Raw genomic sequence first — 20,256 nt, forward strand, 5'->3', positions numbered from 1 at the left:
AACAACAGATTGCTGCCAACTATGCAATTTTGTCTTCTTGAAAAAAGTTATAATTATTATTTATTTTATTTTGTTTTATTTTTTATTATCTATGCACAATTTGGATCTTGGGATGAAACTCCTAGGAGATCATCTTTTCTATTGTATGTTGTTGTTTGAGCTCTACATGGTCTTGGGATGAAACCCTTGAGAGTTCTCATCTGTTGTGCATTACTATTCAAACTCTCTTTATTGAGTTTTGTATAATTTGAAAGCTTAAATTAGCATTGTAAAGAAATTCTATATTAATTTCAAGAGTAAATATATTCTTAAATTTATAGGTGTTGGCTAAAAATGGGATGCTGTAAGATTGCATAAGCATAATTAACTGTTTCTTTTCTTGAATCGATGTTATGTATAGTTATTTGTTTTGAGGTTTAAATAGTTTAGAAAAAAAAAGTTCAGATCATACAGACCTTAAGGTCTTTATAGTGGTACCAAAGACAAAATCCTACCAGTCTAGGATGTTAAGGATGATAACAAAAATAGAAGAAAAGGATAATGAAATCGCAGCCTCTAAAATTGATGGATGGTATAACAAATATCAAAAGATGAAAAATCTTTTAACTTTTTCCAAATATTTATGTTTGTCAGGTAATACTATACCTATGCATGAGGTCATCGCAATCTTTAATGAGTACACAAATGAACTGGAGAAGGTCAAGGCTACTAAATATTTTGATAGGTACCACTACACTACATAAGAAAAAGGAGAAAGGAAATGGATCTTGAATCAGACACTCAATTAGAGTCAAAAGACTCATTCTTGAAAGAGAAAGAACCCAAGATAATGGGACTTGAAGCATTGAAGAGTACAAAGACAAATGAAAAGAGAAGTTACAAATATGAAGCTATTCAAATCTTTGAAGAGTACCAAAAAGCAAGCAAGAGGGGCTTAAGAAACAAATTCCCTTTGACAAATTCTTAAGTGTGGTCATAATCTTGAGGCATCATAAATGAACTTGATGTAGTACATCAAAATAATAACAAAATAAGAATTAGAAGTTAGCCTTGAAGAAGGGTTAATGAAAGAAGGAAAAAGAACAAAGACTAAGATGAATCATTTTACAAGTTTGGCAGATGACAGAAAGTGGAGTAAAGAGATCTCTACTATAGGAGATAAACTTGGTGACATGTCTTTGTCAAAAGATGTTTTACTTACATCGGTGGTGGATCTAGTGAACTATTTGCACACAGTGGATCAACCACCTTCCAAAGTGATTTAGACAAAAATGGTTCCAATAGTGACCTTCTTGGGTGAGCATAGGTTGCTAAATCACAAAGATAAGAAGGTGGGACTTGTTTTTACTCACTGCATGAGTGAGTTTATAAGAACTACAACTCCATGGGTTCCTGAGAAGGATGATAAAATAAGGAAGATCTTTCAATTGATCGTCGAAAGTTTTTATTTGTTAGGTGACATCAGATGTTTCATAATTTCCTCATTGCTATCAAGAGGATCATGACAAATACATTCATGATTACATGAGGATCATTCTGGCTTCAATTATTGCTAAAAGGGATGTTATTTCATGGCCTATCATATCTTTATTATTGGCTGTTCAAAACCAAATACAAATTATTTCTACAACTACTTATAGCTTGGTATACAATGTTTTCAAGCAATGTGAAGGGAACCCAAAATCTTACTTTTTTGATGAAGAGTTAATGGAAGAGGAGTTCAAAACAGAAAATTAGTCATTTATTGTAGTCATATCCAAGGAGCAACCCTCACTTGGAAATGCAATTTTTAGACACGGGAAAGATGGTATTTTAGTTAAGAATTAGTTCAAAATTGGACTACTCTGATTACAAATTATTAGTATTAAGAAGAGTTAAGAAGTAAAACAATACTCAAGCCCATGCCTAAAAGTAAAATATATTTTAGATTTATGCGTTTGGGCCTTTCCAAAATATGCATAAGAAAAAAGATAAAACAAATCTCTTATCCATAAGTAGAGTCAAAATGAAATAACTCCCCATGACAATATCACAAACACATAACCAGTGGTCTTGAAATCATCAATGCATTTCATAGATGAGAACTCTATAAACCATGTTGGTGACATTCTTCATTAACCTTGAAATGCAATACAATGATCTTCAACATTCAAATGAAATCTATAATTAACATATTCCTTGAATATGAGTCATCGGCCAGACATTTGCTATAGTTTCTAAACCTAGGTCAGATGCCAAATCACAAACCGTGTCATTGAATATGTTATTGCTTAGATATCGATTTAGGGAATCCAACACCTCCTCATGTGTGTCACTTCACCCTTCACTCTCCGAGAACCCTTAACACATCACCTCACAGATCACCTCAAGTGTGCACTATTAGCTCTTAATTGGAAACCCTGCTCCTTTGTTCCTTTGATCCTATAGCTCCTGCACTCTATGAAAACCAAAGTGAATGGCACTTGTGTAGCTCCCACGCGCACAAAACATAACAATGAAATGGGAAACCTTTTTCATTTTGACATGTTAAGCTTGTGTTGGTTGAAATTTTGACCAACACGGGCATGGACTTTTAAAAAAACATATTTTTCCTTCCATATTCCAACCAATCTAAAACATTCTAATAGATGGTCAAAAATTTTGGTCAAAAAATGGGGTGAAATGTACTAGTGTCTTGTACTTGTTTCCTTCTTTGTAGTTCTTCTTTTGTGTACATCTTGTAGCTATATGACCTACTTCATTGCAATTGAAACATATGATAGGGAGCTTACCTTTGAATTTGTCTTTACCTCTATGAAATCTCCTAGCTAGTAGCGCTTCTAATTGTTCCACATCTTCCTGATCTGTGTTGTTATCACTGGATGTATGTTTTCCTTTTCTTCTTTTCTTGCTTGATGTGTTCTCCTCACTGTCTTTGATTGTCATCTTGACCTTGAAAGTAGATTCAAGGTTCTTAGGTCTGTATTTGTCAAAATTGGATAAGTCAAATGTAGTAAGTCTTCCCACTATTCCTTTAAAGGTTATTGTGTTCCCTTCCACACACCTCAGCTCTTGGATGGCTAAAACTCTAATAGCATATATAGGAAGTAGAGTTCTTAAGTATTTTTTGATAGTTGTTTCTTATTCCAATTGTCCACCTAGACTTCTTATTGCACTCACCACTTCTTTCATTCTTGAAGTGTACTAAGCAACATTTTCACCTTTTTCCATCTTCATGTCACCAAACTTTCCTCTTAAGCTTTCTCTCTTCGCTCTCTGAACATTTTGATCTCCTCCATAGATTTCTAATAAGGTTTTCCACATTTTGAATGCAGTGTCATAGTCTTTGATGTCATCATATTTTGCATAGTTGAGTGCAGAGGCAATCTCCAACATTGCTTGGTTATGCTCCTTCCTTTTATTCAAATAATCTGTAGTGAGAGGTCCCGTTGGAGTTACATGTTCTGTTCCAATTGAGGTTTGTGCATAGTCACCTATTGATCCAAGGTGCAATTTCATCAAACTTTTCCATGCAACAAAGTTGTCTTTGTTGAGCTTGGGAACTTCCCTCTTGGACATCTTGATCTTTCTGTTTCTAGTACCTTGAAACTAAATTAGAAAATGGCTCTCATACCAATTGTTAGAATTTCTTTAGAATAAATGAGAGGGGGGGGGGGGGGGGTGTGAATCAGTTATTCAAGGTCCAAATGTCCTACTCAAACTTTTCACTAAGTATAGTGAACTCATTCAACCATTCATTCATCCATGCTTTAACTTATCTAATCAGAAAGTTATTGTAAATCAACATGCAAGAAAATAAGAAATCAACACATGACATAGTGATTTATGTGGAAAAATAATTTGGAAAAAAACCACCAGTAAGATGCTACTCAATTCTCACTCTTCTAAAGTGATGCCCTATGAATGGCTTGCCCTAGTAAAGGCTTACAACACATTGTTAAATGTGACCTTGTTAGAGAATTTAACCACCTTGTTAGAAGTGGGCCTGGTTAAAGGACTTTACAACATTCACTTGGAATGTCACCTTGTTAAATGATTTACAAATGGTTGTTAGGCCAACCTAAGTCCATAGAATTTTGAGATATAATACAATTGCTTGAGAGTATTAGAAAATCTTGATTTGACTACAACATACAACTTATCTTGCAGATCTTAGATCACTTCTCAGCTCATACCCTTGCCTAGCCTTTAATCTCTACAACTCTTGACAACTTCTCCTCCTTTCAATCTTTGCCTCCTTGAGTCTCCACACTCAATGTACTAGTGCAATCATCTCTTCATGACCACTCATAAAAGTAGACCCTCTGTGATCTTCCTTCTCCTAGATATCTCCTCCTTGACACCCTTCTAACCACTTTGTAGATTTTTCTCTTTAGTAGCTCTTTGCTTCTTGGTCTATGACTTCTTAAATAGAAGTCTTAGAGTGCCTTTTCCTGCTTGATTCTACCATTTTTCAATTTCAATTCGCATGGATTAGGTAGGATTCATTTCATCTAACCTATATTTTGTTTCCTCTAGAAACTTCTTGAATAATCCTTTAGAATTCACCCAAAAATGACTTACATAGGATTTTGTGCCTCCAACTCATCATCCTTATCTTCCAACTTGTTCACAAAATTCAATGTAACCACTATGGTGGATTAGATTTGGTGAATATTTGTCATTTGAAATAATGTAGTAGCTCGACACTATTGAAATACTGGTGCTCAGCACATATTGTGTTACTCGGCATCAATTGTGTTTTTCTTGATGCTCGACACCTGAAGATCACTCAACACCAATTAAATTTTTTTTGATGCTCGGCACCTAATCTTCACTCGGCACATGAAGATCACTTGGCACACACTAGAAATTTTTGTTACTCAACTTCTACTAAAAATTTTCTCAGCTTCAAGTAACTTGCTCGGCACCCACTAATGATCTTAGTTCAAGCTTTGTAGTTAACCTTGTTACAACTTCTTCCTCCAATGTTTCTAAGTGTGACCACTCTCTATATCCTTGAGTATATCATCAATACATTACTTAATCATTTTCTTAACTGATCCTTGCACTTCATTACAACATCATAACTCAACCTTTCCCTTAGGCGCTCTTGTTACATCTTGTTGATCAAATCCTCTTCATCAATCAACTAAGTGATACTACTTGGATCTTATAAGCAAATATCATTCCTACAAATAGCAGGTTTGACATCAATGAAAAACAATGATTGAAAAAATTCTTTTACAACAATCTCCCTCTTTGATCTTCAACAACAATGAGCCTTTCAATAATATTTCCAACAAAAGGTAGAAGAAATATTGATTGTACTTTTTATGAATATGGAGAAAAATTAATGATATGTGAGGGAGAGTTTATGAGTATAATTCTTTAAGGATTTGTAAGTTTATTTCCTTTTGGAGAGAGAGAGTTATATGTAAGAGATTAAGGGGCTGACAGAGAAACACATTTTTGTGGAATTTATTCTTCTTCAACCATGAAGGTTTTTGAAATGGAAGTGGGTTTGAATGATGCATCTCAAGTTGGATTTATTTTCTCTTTGTTCCTACTTCCGTTAAATCTCCATAGGACACAAGGTATGGATTGAACTTATTTTTTATCTAATTAAATATTGATCTATTTATATATTTTCTTGATGAACTATAATTTTATATTTAACTCCTAGAATGATTTAGATGTTTTGAGTTTCTTTTTGTGAAAATGCTATGTATTTTCCTATGGTATTTAGCCACTAGTTTTGGGAGATATAATGTTTTCTAGTTAAAGGGTTGTTGGTAACTCAAGGCATGGAATATTGTATTGTGATATCTTTGATCTATTCTTATCCATTATTTGTTGTGCATGCTACATGTTTCTATTATATTCTTTGGAGTTATATATGCTTGATTTGGTTTTTCTAAAAACTAGTTTGATCTCCTACTTGAGTTTTCATGCTCCCAATTGTTGTTTAAGACACTAGAGGCATGTCAAATTATTTTGTGCTACATAAAAATTATATTTATCATAGTCTTTTTTCCTTATTAGTGTCTATGTGTTTATGCATTGTGATGCTGACATGATGAGTTAGGATCTTATTTAAACTAGGGGTATGGGACCCTTAGAATGTTGTTCCCTAAATTATTTTATGATTTTGGTTTTGGATTCATGAGTAGGGTAGAGACCCTAGCTAAGTGGCTTTCCATAAGTGCTGGGGCCCAGGATAAGCTGTTAGGGGATCCTATGCTTAGAGACTAGTAGCCTACGAAGGATGCCTCTATATGTTAGCTGGTTAATAAGTGATGACATAATAATAAATGAAATTATGGTTGGGTTTTGGGGTTTCCATTGGAAACTATAATTGAAGAATTTTATATTTTGTCATTGATGTCAAACCTATTAGTAAGACACAATGTTAAACCCACTGTGGAGACATTTTTCTAACAATGTATAGTACCATATAATTTAATTGATGAAGAGGATTTGAAAGGAAGAGATCATGAGATGACCTAGTGAAAGGTTAAGTTGAGATGTGTTAAGTATCATAGAAATACAATGGGCACTTGATAAGTTAGTCCTTGACAGGATAATATGTTGTTCAATCAATACATAAAGTGTAGAAGACAGTTGGATGAAGGTAGGAGTTAAAACAAGTCAAAAGGTTAAGCTTGAAAGAGTATCCATATTGTGAAGAGGAAAAGTAGTGAAGAGGAGAATACTAGAGGTGAAGTGTGATTTATTGAGGAGGTGCCAAGAAGATCAGTGATGGAGATGTAAGTGAAGGCCAATCAATAATCCAATAGATGAGAAAATGGAGATCTAAATTTTCAAAGTGAGTTGTACTTTATAGATCAAACCTACTATTACATTCTAACCTTTGTATCAGTCCAAAATCCTTTAATCAAGGTTGACCTAACATTCATTTTGTAAAGCCCATTTGGAAAGCCAAATTGGTAATATTCTTGATAAAATTAAGGAGTATGAACTAGAACTCTAACATTTGATCAAGGATAACAGGTAGAAGATAAAGCTTGTTACTTCCAGTTTAGTTGCTATTGTGACTAGTCTTGGTAAGAAAAGAAATGAGGAAATTATATCTCCTAATATTATAGATGCTAAGAGTCTAGGAGGTCTAGGTAAGAGAACTAGACAGAGCATGAAGAAAAAGGTTACTAAGGCTCCTAAGGTACTTGGGTCTGCTATAGTTGATATCATCCAAAGTACTGTGGAGATAGGAAAGGAGGTAGTGAAGATTATTAAAAAGATTCTTTAGAAGCTGGTCAGGTTCACTGGTGTGCTGGTTTTTGGTTCGTGCAATTTTGCTAGTTCTGTTTCTTGTTGTTTCCTAGGTTTTAGGTCCTTGCAAAACCTGAGTTTGTTTCTATTTGGTTCTTCACTAATGGTTTTAGGTCTCTGTAAAACCTATTTTTTTGATGTTTTGTGGTGAACATTAGGTTTTAGGTCCTTGTAAAACCTAGTGATGTACCCTATTTATCTTTAGCTTTTGTCAAGGGTTTTAGGTCCCTTCAAAACCTATTTTTGTATTAATCTAAAATTTCATTTTGTAAATCCTTTAATCAAGGTGACATTCTAATGGAGTATTCTAAATTCCTCTAATAAGTTCACTCCTAATAGGGTGATTAAATCCTTTATCATGGTCACATTTAACAATGTGTTGTATAACCTTTAATAGGGTTATCTCTTAACCACACTCACTTTAGAAGAGTGAAAAATTGGTAGCATGTTACTTGGTGGGTTTTCCCAAATTGTGTTTCCATGTTAAATCCTTAAGTCAAAAGTGTTATTATCATTTGTGGATGTTATTATTTGTCATGCTATATTTTATGGTAGTTTATTTACTAGAAGTTGAAACTTATAGAGATAAAGAATTAAGATATTACATGAAATGTTAAATTGCTGATGATATTCTATAGAGATCGAGTGGGTATCTAAGTTTGTTTAAGTTGTTTGAAGTGTTTATAAGTTGAATTGGTACATCTAGAACTAAGGATATTTTATTCCCCCTCCCTCTCAATTATTCTTAATAATTATAATAAAATGGTATTAGAGAACCAGTGCTTGTTAGGAAATTTTGAAGGGACTCAAGTCAAAGATCAAGATGTATACGAGAGAGATACTTAAGATGAAAAAAGAGAACTTCCCAGCATGGAAAAGGATGATGAGATTGCACTTATCTAGAATTGGAGATTCCACATCTTACTACTTGGACAATGAATACATAGAGGTGCCTAGATAATTGAACAAATGAAAGAGAACTAGGAGCACAAACAAATGATGATTTAACTGTCAACAACTCTTAGTTATGCAAAATTTGATGATGTGAAGGATGCACTACTACTAAGAAAATGTGGGATGGAAAAAATCCATGATGGAGATAATAATGTGTTAAGAGCTAAGGTAGGAAGATTAATTAGAAATTTTGATGACGTAAGGTTGATACACGAAGGTTAGAATATTGCATAGCCAAATAAAAGAAGTAGTGAATTCTATCGGAGGAGTTGAAGGACATCTAACTAATGAGACTATGGTAAGTAAGTTATTGAGGAATTTATTCCCTATCTATGCAATCAAAGTATCTGCATATCAAGAATTGATATGTATACCTGGTAATGATCTGACCTTCAATAGTCTAATTGGTAGAGTCACCACATTTAAATTATCAAATTTTGATAATTACCCCCTTGTAAGTATTGAATCTGCATTCAAAACTCAACTAAACCTCAATGGATCTAAGAAAAAGAACAAAAATAAAGCATGTAGAAAGTGATAGTGGATCCAATGATGATCTTGATGAACTTGAAGCACTATTGGAAAGAAGACTTCCTAGAGAAAAATACAAATATAGAGGTAAACTTCCTATTATTTGTTTTATATGTAACAAAGTTGGTCATATTGTAACTAGATTCCCTAATAAAGATGATAAGGCTAAGAGGAAATATTTCAAGTGCAAAGGAAGGAGAGATGATAGAAGTAACAAAGACACAAGAGACTACAAAGAAAAATGTAATAAATCCTGCTATATTACTAAAGAGGATGGTTTTGACAGTAATTTTGTTGATAATGATGAATACGTTATTTATATTTCAATGAAAGATGATTTTGATGAAGATGATAAAACTTCACTGATCTCACATGTGAGTAAGAATGATAGATGGATAATTGATAGTGGTTTCTCACATAATATGACTGGTGATACAAGTAAGTTTGATAAGCTAGTACTTTATAATAGAAGTAGTGTTAAGCTTGGTAATGATGCACCATGTTATATAAAAGGTAAAGGATCAATTAAACTGAATGAAAAGATCAAATGTGAAAATGTGTTTTGGGTTGATGGTTTGAAGTATAACTTGTTGAGTGTGGAAAAGTTGATAAGTTCAGGTTATAAAGTTGATTTCTAGAACAAGAAGGAAAAGATCTATGATGCTACTAGTGAACTAGTTGGAAGTGGAGAGAAAAAAAGAGGTAATTTGTTCTATCTAGACCTATTTGAAGATACTTGTCTATTTGCACAATGTGAAGATTTTTGGTTATGGCATAAGAGGTTATTTCATGTGAACTTTGATAACTTGGTAGGCATTAGTAAAATGAAAAGAGTTAGAGTGTTACCAAGACTAAAAAAACTTGATAAAATGATGTACAAAAAATGTCAAACGGGTAAAATGACAAAGTCCAATTTGAAAAGAAAGGCCTATTCTTTTGATGAGATTTTGGAGTTGGTTCATAATGACTTATGTGGTTCTATTGGAATACAAATCTATTATGGTGATAAATAATTTTTTTTTTTGTTGATGAATTTTCAAGAATGATGAATATGATGTTTCTTAAAGAAAAATTTGGCACATTTTAAATGTTTAAGTGGTATTGTGCTAGAGTTGAGAAAGAAACATGAAAGGGTCTAAAATGTTTGAGATCAGACAAAGGTGGTGAATTCATCATAGACAAGTTCAACATATTTTGCAATGACAAAGGAATAAAGAGGCAAATGAGTGCACCAAGGACACCACCACATAAAGGTATAGAAAAGACAAGGAATAGATCAATTATGGATTGTGCAAGAACACTGATGATGGAAATAGATGTTTCAAAGAAGTATTGGAGAAAGGTTGTAAGTACTATTGTTTTCACTTTGAACCAAGTTCAAGTGAAGAAAGGAAGAAACAAAACACCTTTTGAACTTAGGTATGGATATGCACCAAATGTGAATTATTTTAAAGTCTTTGGAAGGAAAGGTTATATATTGAAAGATGCAAGAAAAGGTAAACTTGAAGAGCCCTGCCAAAGTTCTATAGAAGAGCTATACCAAGCATCAATAGTCTACCAAGAAATATGATATAGTAGCTGAGTGGCTAACTATAAATTCTAAACAAAAAATAGAGGAAGCCAAGTTGTAGCTAGAGACATCAGAAGATACTAAACATGCAAAATCTAGTTAACAATAGCAAGAGGAAGCAAGATCTGAACTTGTATCGGCAAGGTATATGAGAAGACATCATGCACCAAAATAGATATTTGGAGATAAAGATTTAGTAGTCATGACAAGAAGAAGACTAAAGAGTGACACATGCTTTTTTATGTGAATTTGAACCTAAATATGTTAAAGATTCTTTGGAGAATGAAGATTGGATCAAGGAAATGAATAAAGGGATTGAGAAAATTGAGAAGGATAAAACATAGACATTGGTATCCATACCTAAAGATAACAATGTGATTGGTACTAACTGGGTCTTCAGAAATAAGCTAAATATGAAAGATGAAGTCACAAGAAATAAGGCAAGACCAATTTGTAAGGGATACACACAAGAGGAAGGGGTTTACTATGGTGGAAATTTTACCCTAATTGAAAGGTTAGAAGGAGTGAGGACTTTTATTGCATATGCTTCTTACAAAGGATTCAAAGTGTACCAAATGGATGTAAAATCTTCATTTTTAAATGGAATTATGGAGGAAGAAGTCTACATTGAAAAACTCAAGGATTTTTTGATCCAAACAAAAAGAATATGGTATGCAAATTACACAAATATTTATATGGTTTGAAGCAAGCCCCTAGAGCATGGTATGAGAAGTTACACAATTACTTGGTGAAAATTGGTTTTACAAGAACTAATGACAATAACAATTTGTATATGAGAAGTGAAGCTGAAAACAAAATATTGCTAGCTGAAATGTTTGTTGATGACATCATATTTGGAGGAGCAAGTACTTTTTTGATCAAATGAAAAAGGAGTTTGAAATGTTAATGTTTTGAGAGATTAAATTCTTTGTTTGTTTGTAATTTTATTCAGATGAACAAAGGCATTTTTATTACTCAATCATTGGTATGGAAGACTCAAGACTAGTTGGATCACCAATGGTGACTGAACATAAATTGTCAAAGAATGATGATTCTGTCAAGGTAAATTAAACATTGTACATGTCTATGATTGGGAAACTACAATATGTTGTGCATAGAAGACCTACCATTGCATTAGCTATTGGAATTGTTTCTATATTCCCAACTAATCCTAGAGAAAACCATATGATGACAGTAAAGAGAACACTGAGATACCTATGTTAGAAATAGATAATACTGAGAGGGGGAGGGGGAGGTGAATCAATATTCTACAATTTTTTTTCCCACAATTAGATATTATTGATTACTTTGCAACATGCATAAGAAAGTAAACCAATAATGTTGAACAATAAATAAAACCACACACAAAGAGAACTTATAACACCATATTTTGTTAACTAGGGAAACCTTGGCCAAGGGAAAACCCTGATGGGGATGGCACCCACAAAATTATCCACTAAACAAAAGAATCATGTTAAGGATATTGACCTTGTTAGGAGTCTATGAATTATATATAGTGTCTTGGTCCTTGTTAAAGGACTAGGCCCTATTAAAGGACTCAACCTTGTTGGGAGTTGCTTCAACCCTGTTAAGAGTTGGTAGTACAAATACAACTTTATGCAAGAAGAGCCCACTGCCCTAACATGAAATTGTACAATATAGTGCTTTTATACAAAATAAGATAGATACAAAAACCTTTTTATTGCTAACTATTGTACTTTGTATAGCTCTAATCTTACATCAAAATTCACATCATAGATCTCTCATACAAGTTCAAATATCACATCCTTAGTTCACATATGCATAATATACTTTTCATTTGGATTAAAACACACCCACACACTTCACAAGTGGTGACTCTTTATTTATACTCTTTTCTTTCAAAAAAATCTTATGTAGTTGGCTTGATGATTTCACACATCATGTTAACCTAGGGTAAACATATAGGATGTTGTCCCTACATACTTAAGTAATTATTTCATGACTGAAATAATTCCTTGACACTTAATTTCTCTATTTTTGTTGTGCTCTATTATACTTTGTATATTGCCTTTACTGGTGTTTTACTTGTAACTTTATCTGTACTATTTGTACTGATCTGTACACTTAGATACATCATCATGACACTCCATTCTATTATCCTTAATTATGCATGTGCCAAATATCTTTGTAGCCTTCACAATACCAAAATACTATCTTTGTACTGCTAGTGAAACTGTCTAACACTTAGACAATTTTCTATCTCTAATTGTAGAATCTCGAACTGTATATTATGCTATTTTATTCTAAGATACATGTTTCCATAAATGAAAACCCTAACTCATCCTACCTAGCCATATTTACAACAACTTGAAAGGAACAAAAGACCATGACCTATGGTACAAGAAGAGTGACAAATTTGAACTAAAAGTGTACATAGATGTTGATTGCGTATGAAATATTAATGGCAGAAAGAGCACAAGTTGAAGAGATTTATTCTTGGATAGAATATTTATTTCATTGATAAGTAATTAAAAAATGTATTTCACAATCTACAATAGAGGCTGAATATGTTGCCGCAGTAGTGAATTATTCAAATATTGTGTAGATCAAGCAATTGTTGGAAGACATGAAGGAAGAGATCACTTAACTTGATGTAATTTATTGTGATAACACAGGTACTATAAACATATCAAATAACCTTATGATGCATTCAAAGAATAAGAATATTGAGATCAAGTATCATTGCTTGAGAGAGTTGGTAGAAGAGAATGAAGTGAGATTGGAATATGCAAACACAAAGGAGTAGTTAGCTAGCATATTCACTAAGACACTATCTAAGGATGCTTTTGAGTATCTGAGAGCTAAGTTAGGTGCTATTCCCCTACCTAAAGAAAATTGAGCAAAGATGTTGCATTGCACCAATCTGTAAGAATCAAAATATCATGAATATTGATGTAGGAGGTCACACTTTAGGAGTTGCCTAAAGGTGTGTAATAGAAGACACTAAACTATGAGTAGAAGAAGCTATAAGGAGTTTAAGAAGATATGATATTTTTGATCCACTATCTAGCCTCCATTATCATCTCAATCTCTGATTCACTTGGCAACCCTTCAAATAATCACTCTTCACCTCTTCTCAATTCTTCTTAGCCTTCTACTTAAGTTCGCCTATCAATAGCATCAACAACTACTCCAACATTTTTAGGTCTTCACCATCTATTCTAACCTCATTTTTCTAAATCTTATCCCTTGTACCTTCTTAAGTAGGTAATTCTAATTTTTTTTTTGCTTAAACACCATTTTAGATCTTAGGGTTTTGATTAGATTCAACACATATAATGAATTCGTCCATCTTCTTGTTCATCCTCTCTTTTTCTAGAAACTTCTCCTTGAATCCTTACATATAAATGCACAAAAATCACTTCCCTTGATTTAGATGTTCTGGTTCATCCATCCTTATCTTCCACATGCTTTACATATTCCAAGAAATCAATTGTGTCAGCCGGAAATCACAATTTCCTCATAAACTATCAAAATGTTGTCCCTCAGCCAACATTGTGTTTTGACACTCGATCATCACTAAGTTACTCAATCACTACTATCATTTCTATTTGGCACATATACTATCACTCAGTCAATACTAATGCTTGGTCAACACTATTTCTGCTTGGCACATACTAAGGCTCGGTTGACACTAGCATCACTTGACATATACTCCAAGTTCCTTAATCTTCTGCTCTATTGCATGGTTAAGCCTATGCATTCAATCAATCTTTGATCAATTCTTCAAGGCTTCATTACAATTGTTTTCTTTACTTGTAGCATGATTAAACAATCACTCTATCTTGTCAAAGTCTAACTAATCAAGTCCCCATTGTAGTTTCTTCTCATAACTCAACCTTTCCTCTAGGTGCCAATGTTATGTCTAACTTGTAAAATCCTCTTCATATATCATCTATGGAACTCAAATCATATAGAAAACTATCTTACCAAGAAATTTTGACATCAATGAAAACATAACAATTGTTCCAATTATAGTTTCCAACAATTTCCCTCTTTGGCATTAATGGCAACACCTCTAGTTACCATGCAATCCAAAACATGTACTACATCGAAAAAACTCTCTATATGTTTAGTATTAGATCTTCATTGATATCCTTTGTTTCATTCTAATTCTCATCTCTGTGTCCAAAAATCTTTTCTTTTTTAGTTTTATTCTGATTCTCATCCATGCAACTCTGATATGCAACATATAAGCTCCCTCTATCATATCATATCATGAAATAATCAGATTCTTCTGTATTGCTGGCAACACCTTTCATACATTCTCCCTCTTACTTGTTATTGCATAAGTATCTGCCTCACAATCTCCCTCTTTGAAAATAATGCCAAAGAAATTTTATCTATCTCATATATCTTGATTATGTAGATAGCCTCATGTCACTTTGGAATTCATCATTGTCATTTGTATATGACTGATATGACATTTTGTCCTTCTTCCTTCACTACTTTAGAAAGATCCTAAAGTATGACTTTCTGCATTAACTTATAAGATATTTTGATCAACATATTTTATGCAAAGCTTCATCTTAGTTTAAGTAGCCTAGTCTAGAGGAATCACCCCTAATTTACCTCTTATATATTCATAAGCATCCTTAGGTAATGCCTTAGTGCAATGTCAGCTATCTACTCCTTGGTGTTTACACACTCCAATCTCACTTCTTTTTCTTGAACTAAATCTCTCAAGTAGTGATACTTGATAGCAATATGCATAGTTTTTTTGTTCATTACATTATTCTTTGATATGTTTATAGAACTAGTGTTATTACAATAGACAAAAATTGGATCAATGATCTCTTCCTTCATCCCTTTCAATAATTGCTTGATCCATATGATGTTTGAAAAATTTGCTATTGTTGCCACATATTCAGATTTGACTATTGATAGAGAAATACTTCTTTTTTTGCTTGTCCATGAAACTAGTCTCTTGCCTAGAAAGAATTATCCTCTACCTGTACTCTTTCTATCATCAACATTTCCTACCCTGTATGAATCAATGAATACTTTTAGTTCAAACTTATCACTCTTCTTGTAATACAAGCCATAATCTTCTATTCCTTTTAGATATCTCAATATCATTTTCACTACCATCATGTGATTCTCCTTAGGACTTGCAAAAAATCTTGAAACTATACCAACTGCTAATGCAATATTAGGTTTTTTGTGAACAACATATTATAACTTTCCAATCATTGATCTATAAAATGTCTGGTTCACATTAGTAGAATCATCATTCTTAGATAACTTATTTCCTATAGCCATAGGTGTACTAATTGGTCTTGAATCTTCCATTCCAAAAAAATTTAGTATCTCCTTGATGTATTTGGATTGAGTAATGAAGACACCTTGCTTCATTTGATATACTTGTAATCCAACAAAGAATTTGATCTCACCAAACATAGTCATTTCAAATTCCTTCTTCATCTCATCTGCAAATTATTTTCATAATGCTTCCTTTCCTCCAAATATGATATTATAAATAGAGATTTCAGATAAAAATACCTCACTATTATTACTAGTCTTCAAGTATAAATTGTTATTATCATTATTTCTTGCAAATCCAATTTTTACCAAATAATTATGTAATCTCTCATGCCATGCTCTAGGGGCTTGTTTCAAACCATGTAGAGCCTTGTGCAATTCACATACCATGTTCCTCTTATTGGGGCCAACAAATCCTTCTTCCTATTCAATGTAAACTTCTTTTTCCAATATTCCATTCAAAAATGCAGATTTGACATCCAATTGGTACACTTTAAATCCTTTATAAGAAGAATATGAAAGTAGTGTTATGAATCATTCTAATCTTGCAATTGGGGAAAATGTTTCCCCTTAATCAATTCCTTCTTCTTCTGCATATCCTTTGCATATCAGTCTTGCCTTATTCTTTGTGACTTTACCTTTTTCATTTAGCTTGTTTCTAAATACCAACTTTGTTCCAATAATATTTTTGTTCTTTGGTTCAGGTACCAATCTCTAGGTTTTTTTCTTCTCTATCTTCTTAATTTCTTCATTAATTTCTTGAATCCAATCCTCATTCTCCAAATCATCTTTTAATAATTTAGGTTCAAACTCACAAAACATGTATCACTTTTGAGTCATTTTCTTGTCATAACTCTAGATTCTTTGTTACCAATAATTTTCTCAGGTGCATGGTGTCTTCTCACACACTTTTCTAGTACATGTTCTTTCCTTCTCTCTTCTTTTAAAGGTTCATCTTGAAAAATCATTTCAAGTTCATTTTGTCTCTCTTGTTTAGGTTTAGGTTTAGGTTTTTCTTGCTTACTATTGTCTTCCTGATGTTTGGCATATTTTGCATGTACCTTAGCATCATTTTATTGTTTCTCAGTTCCCACAGTTTATTGCTCGGCAACTTGCTATTGTAGCTTGACATTCCCATTTTGTTGCTGATTTGTAGCTTTATTTTATTTATTAGGTAGGGTGCAAGGAACACCTTTATTCACATATATAAATGTGCTATAATCTTCAGGTTTTGTCTTGCATTCAACTTCATTCTTTTCTGCATATTTCTCAACTTTCACATTTGCACTTTCTACAACTCTGTTAGTGTTAGAGTTCAAACACTTATAACCTTTTCTCTAAGTGGAATATCCTATAAATATGCCTTCATCACTCTTATCATCAAGTTTTCTATTTCTATTATCTTTAGTATATAACATTTTCTTCCAAATTTTTAAAAATACTTCACATTAGGTACATATCCATACCACAATTCAAAGGGTGTAACATTTTTACCTTTCTTGACTTGCACTCTACTTAAAGTATAAACTATTGTACTTAGATCTTCTCTCCAATATTTCTATGATACATTCTTCTCCATCATTAGTGTTCTAGCACAATCCATGATTGATCTATTTCTCCTTTCAACTATTCCATTTTGAGGAGGGGTCCTTGGTGCTAACATTTACCTTTTCATTCCTCTATCATTACAGAATATATTCAATTCATTAGAGATGAATTATCCATGTTTATCAGATCTCAAGAACTTCAAACTCTTTCCTATTTCCTTTTCAACTTTGGCCAAATACCACTTAAACAACTAAAAAGCATCAGATTTCTCTTTAAGGGACATCATAATCATCATCCTAGAATAATCATCAACAAATAAAATAAAATATTTGTCTCCAAAATATCTTTGAACACCAATAGGTCCACATAGGTTAGTATGAACCAATTCCAAAATATCATCAAATGAGTATGCCTTGCTTTTGAAACTAGACTCTATCATTTTCCCAAATTGACATTGTTTGCACATAGCATTATCATATTTCTTCAATTTTGGAAAACCTCTAACTCCTTTCATCTTACTAATGCTTACCAAATTGTCAAAATTCACATGACATAACCTCTTATGCCATAACCATATATCTTCATACTGTGCAAACAAGCATGTCTCATCAAATAAATCTAGATAGAACAAGTTACCTATTGTTTGATCACCACTTCCAATTAGTTCACCATCAACATCAAATATCTTGGCCTTCTTGGGATAGAATTCAACCCTGTATCTTGATTTTTTTAACTATGAAACACTCAACAAGTTATAGTTAAGTCCTTCAACCTAATAAACATTGTCACGCTTGATCTTATTAGTCAATTGTATTGATCCTTTACCTTTCTCAAGACATAGTGCATCATTACCATACTTAACACAACTACCCTTATATAGTCTGATGGTTTCAAATTTACTTTTATCATGAGTCATGTGATGTGAAAAACCACTATTAATTATCCACCTATAACATTCACTCACATATGAAATTAATGCAGTTTTCTCATCTTTATCCGAATCTTATTTCATAGAAACACATACAACTTCTTCATCATCAATTTCAAATTCATTATCAGTTTCTTCTTCAACAATATAACTATTGTTGACCGAGCATCAATATATGTGCTGGAAAAAAATGATAGTAGTGACTGAGTAACCCAGTGACGATCGAGTGCCAGAATATAGTGTTGGCTGAGGGACAATATTTTAAGATTTTATGAAGAAATCATGATTTTGAGATGACATAGGTGATTTCTTGGAATATGTAGAGCATGTGGAAGATAAGAATGGATGACCTAGAACATTTTAATCAAGGGAAATCATGTTTGTGTGTTTCTATGCAAGGATTCAAGGAGAAGTTTCAAGAAAAAGAGAGGATGAACAAGAAGACAGACATATTTATTAAATGTGTTAAATCTGATTGAAACTCTAAGATTTGTGGTGGTGTTTGAGTGGGAAAAGATCATAATTACCTATTTAAGGAGGTACAAGGGCTAAGCTAAAAGGTTGTTGAGGTTAGCAGAGCTGGTGAAGATCTAATAAGGTCGGATAAGTTGTTAATGATATTGATAGGTGAACTTAAGTAGAAGGTTGAGAAGAATTGAGAAGAGGTGAAGACTGATTACTTGAAGGATTACCAAGAGAATCAAAGATTGAGATAACACTAGAGGCCAGACAATGGATTTGTATTAGAAAAGTGATTTGTATTTTCCAGATCAAAACATGTTGTTACTTTCTAACCATTGCATTAGTATGAAAATCCTTTAAACAAGGTTGACCTAATCGTTATATATAAATCCTTTAATCAAGGTGAAATTCTAATGGAATGTTCTAAAATCTTCTAATAGGGACACTTCTAATAGGGTGATTAAATCCTTTAACAAGGTCACTTTTAATTGTGTGTTTTGTAACCTTTAATAGGGTTGGCTCCTACAGAGCTCACTTTAGAAGAGTGAAAAGAATGGTGACATGCTATTGGTAGTTTTTTCTCAATTGGGTTTCCACATTAAATCCTATTGTCAAACTTGTGTGGATGTTATTTGTGATGATTTACTATTAATGTTCTACATTCTACAAGTCTACTATTATTAGGATAGTGGATTACTAGTTGATGTTATTAATAATCTTCTATAGAGGCCGAGCTAATGGATGTTCAAATCATTAGTAGTTTAAGTTCTTGTTTGTTTAATTGGTACATCTAGACCTTGGATAACTTATTCACCCGACCACCCTAGTTATTCTAAACATTATATTAATTGGTATTAGAGCTTAGGTGCTTATAGAGAAAAGTTTGAAGGTACTCAAAGTTAAAGATCAAGATGTACAAAAAGGAGGTGTGAAGGTTGAACAAAGAGAACTTTCCTGCATGGAAAATATTTATGAGGCTACAGTTTGCTAGAATTAGAGATGGTGTAATATATTTTTTGGACAATGCATATGTAGAAATACTAGTTCTTCCTCTGACAACTCAATAGTTGAAAAAGAAGCAAGAACAAAACCAAGATATGTTGGAGATTACATTTTCCCTAAGCTATGTCAAATTTGATGACATTAAAGACTACAAGACTGCAAGAGAAATATGGAATACACTGTAGACCATCTATGGAGGAGAAAAAAATGTCTTCAGGGAAAAATCAGAGAGCTTGAGAGGTAAGGTTGATGAAATGAGAATGATGGAAGGTGAGAATATAGTCCAGTATTATGGAAGATTCAAAGAAGTTGTAAATTCCATAAGAGGAGCCAATGGAAAGATTGATGAAAAGATTGTGATTAGAAAGGTATTGAGAACTCTAGTTCTTATTTATGCTATTTAGATTTTTGGAATACAAGAATTGACCTATAATCTTAGTAATAACCTAACTCTAGAATGTGTGATTAGTAGGCTTACTACTTTTGAAAAGTCAAATTTTGATAATTTCATCCCTACCACTATTGAATATGCTTTTAAATAATGATTGGCTCTTTACGAGAAAGGAAAAGAAAAATGTGTGAAAATTGGCAGTGGCTTTTTTGATGATGAACTTGATGAGCTTGAAGCACTGATGGCTAGAGGACTTCCAAGAAGTAGAGGAAAATACAAAGGTAAACTTCCTAT

Source organism: Cupressus sempervirens, chromosome 10 (assembly GCF_028749045.1).
Source record: "Cupressus sempervirens isolate cs-2001-9-10 chromosome 10, ASM2874904v1, whole genome shotgun sequence".
Taxonomy (NCBI): Eukaryota; Viridiplantae; Streptophyta; class Pinopsida; order Cupressales; family Cupressaceae; genus Cupressus; species Cupressus sempervirens.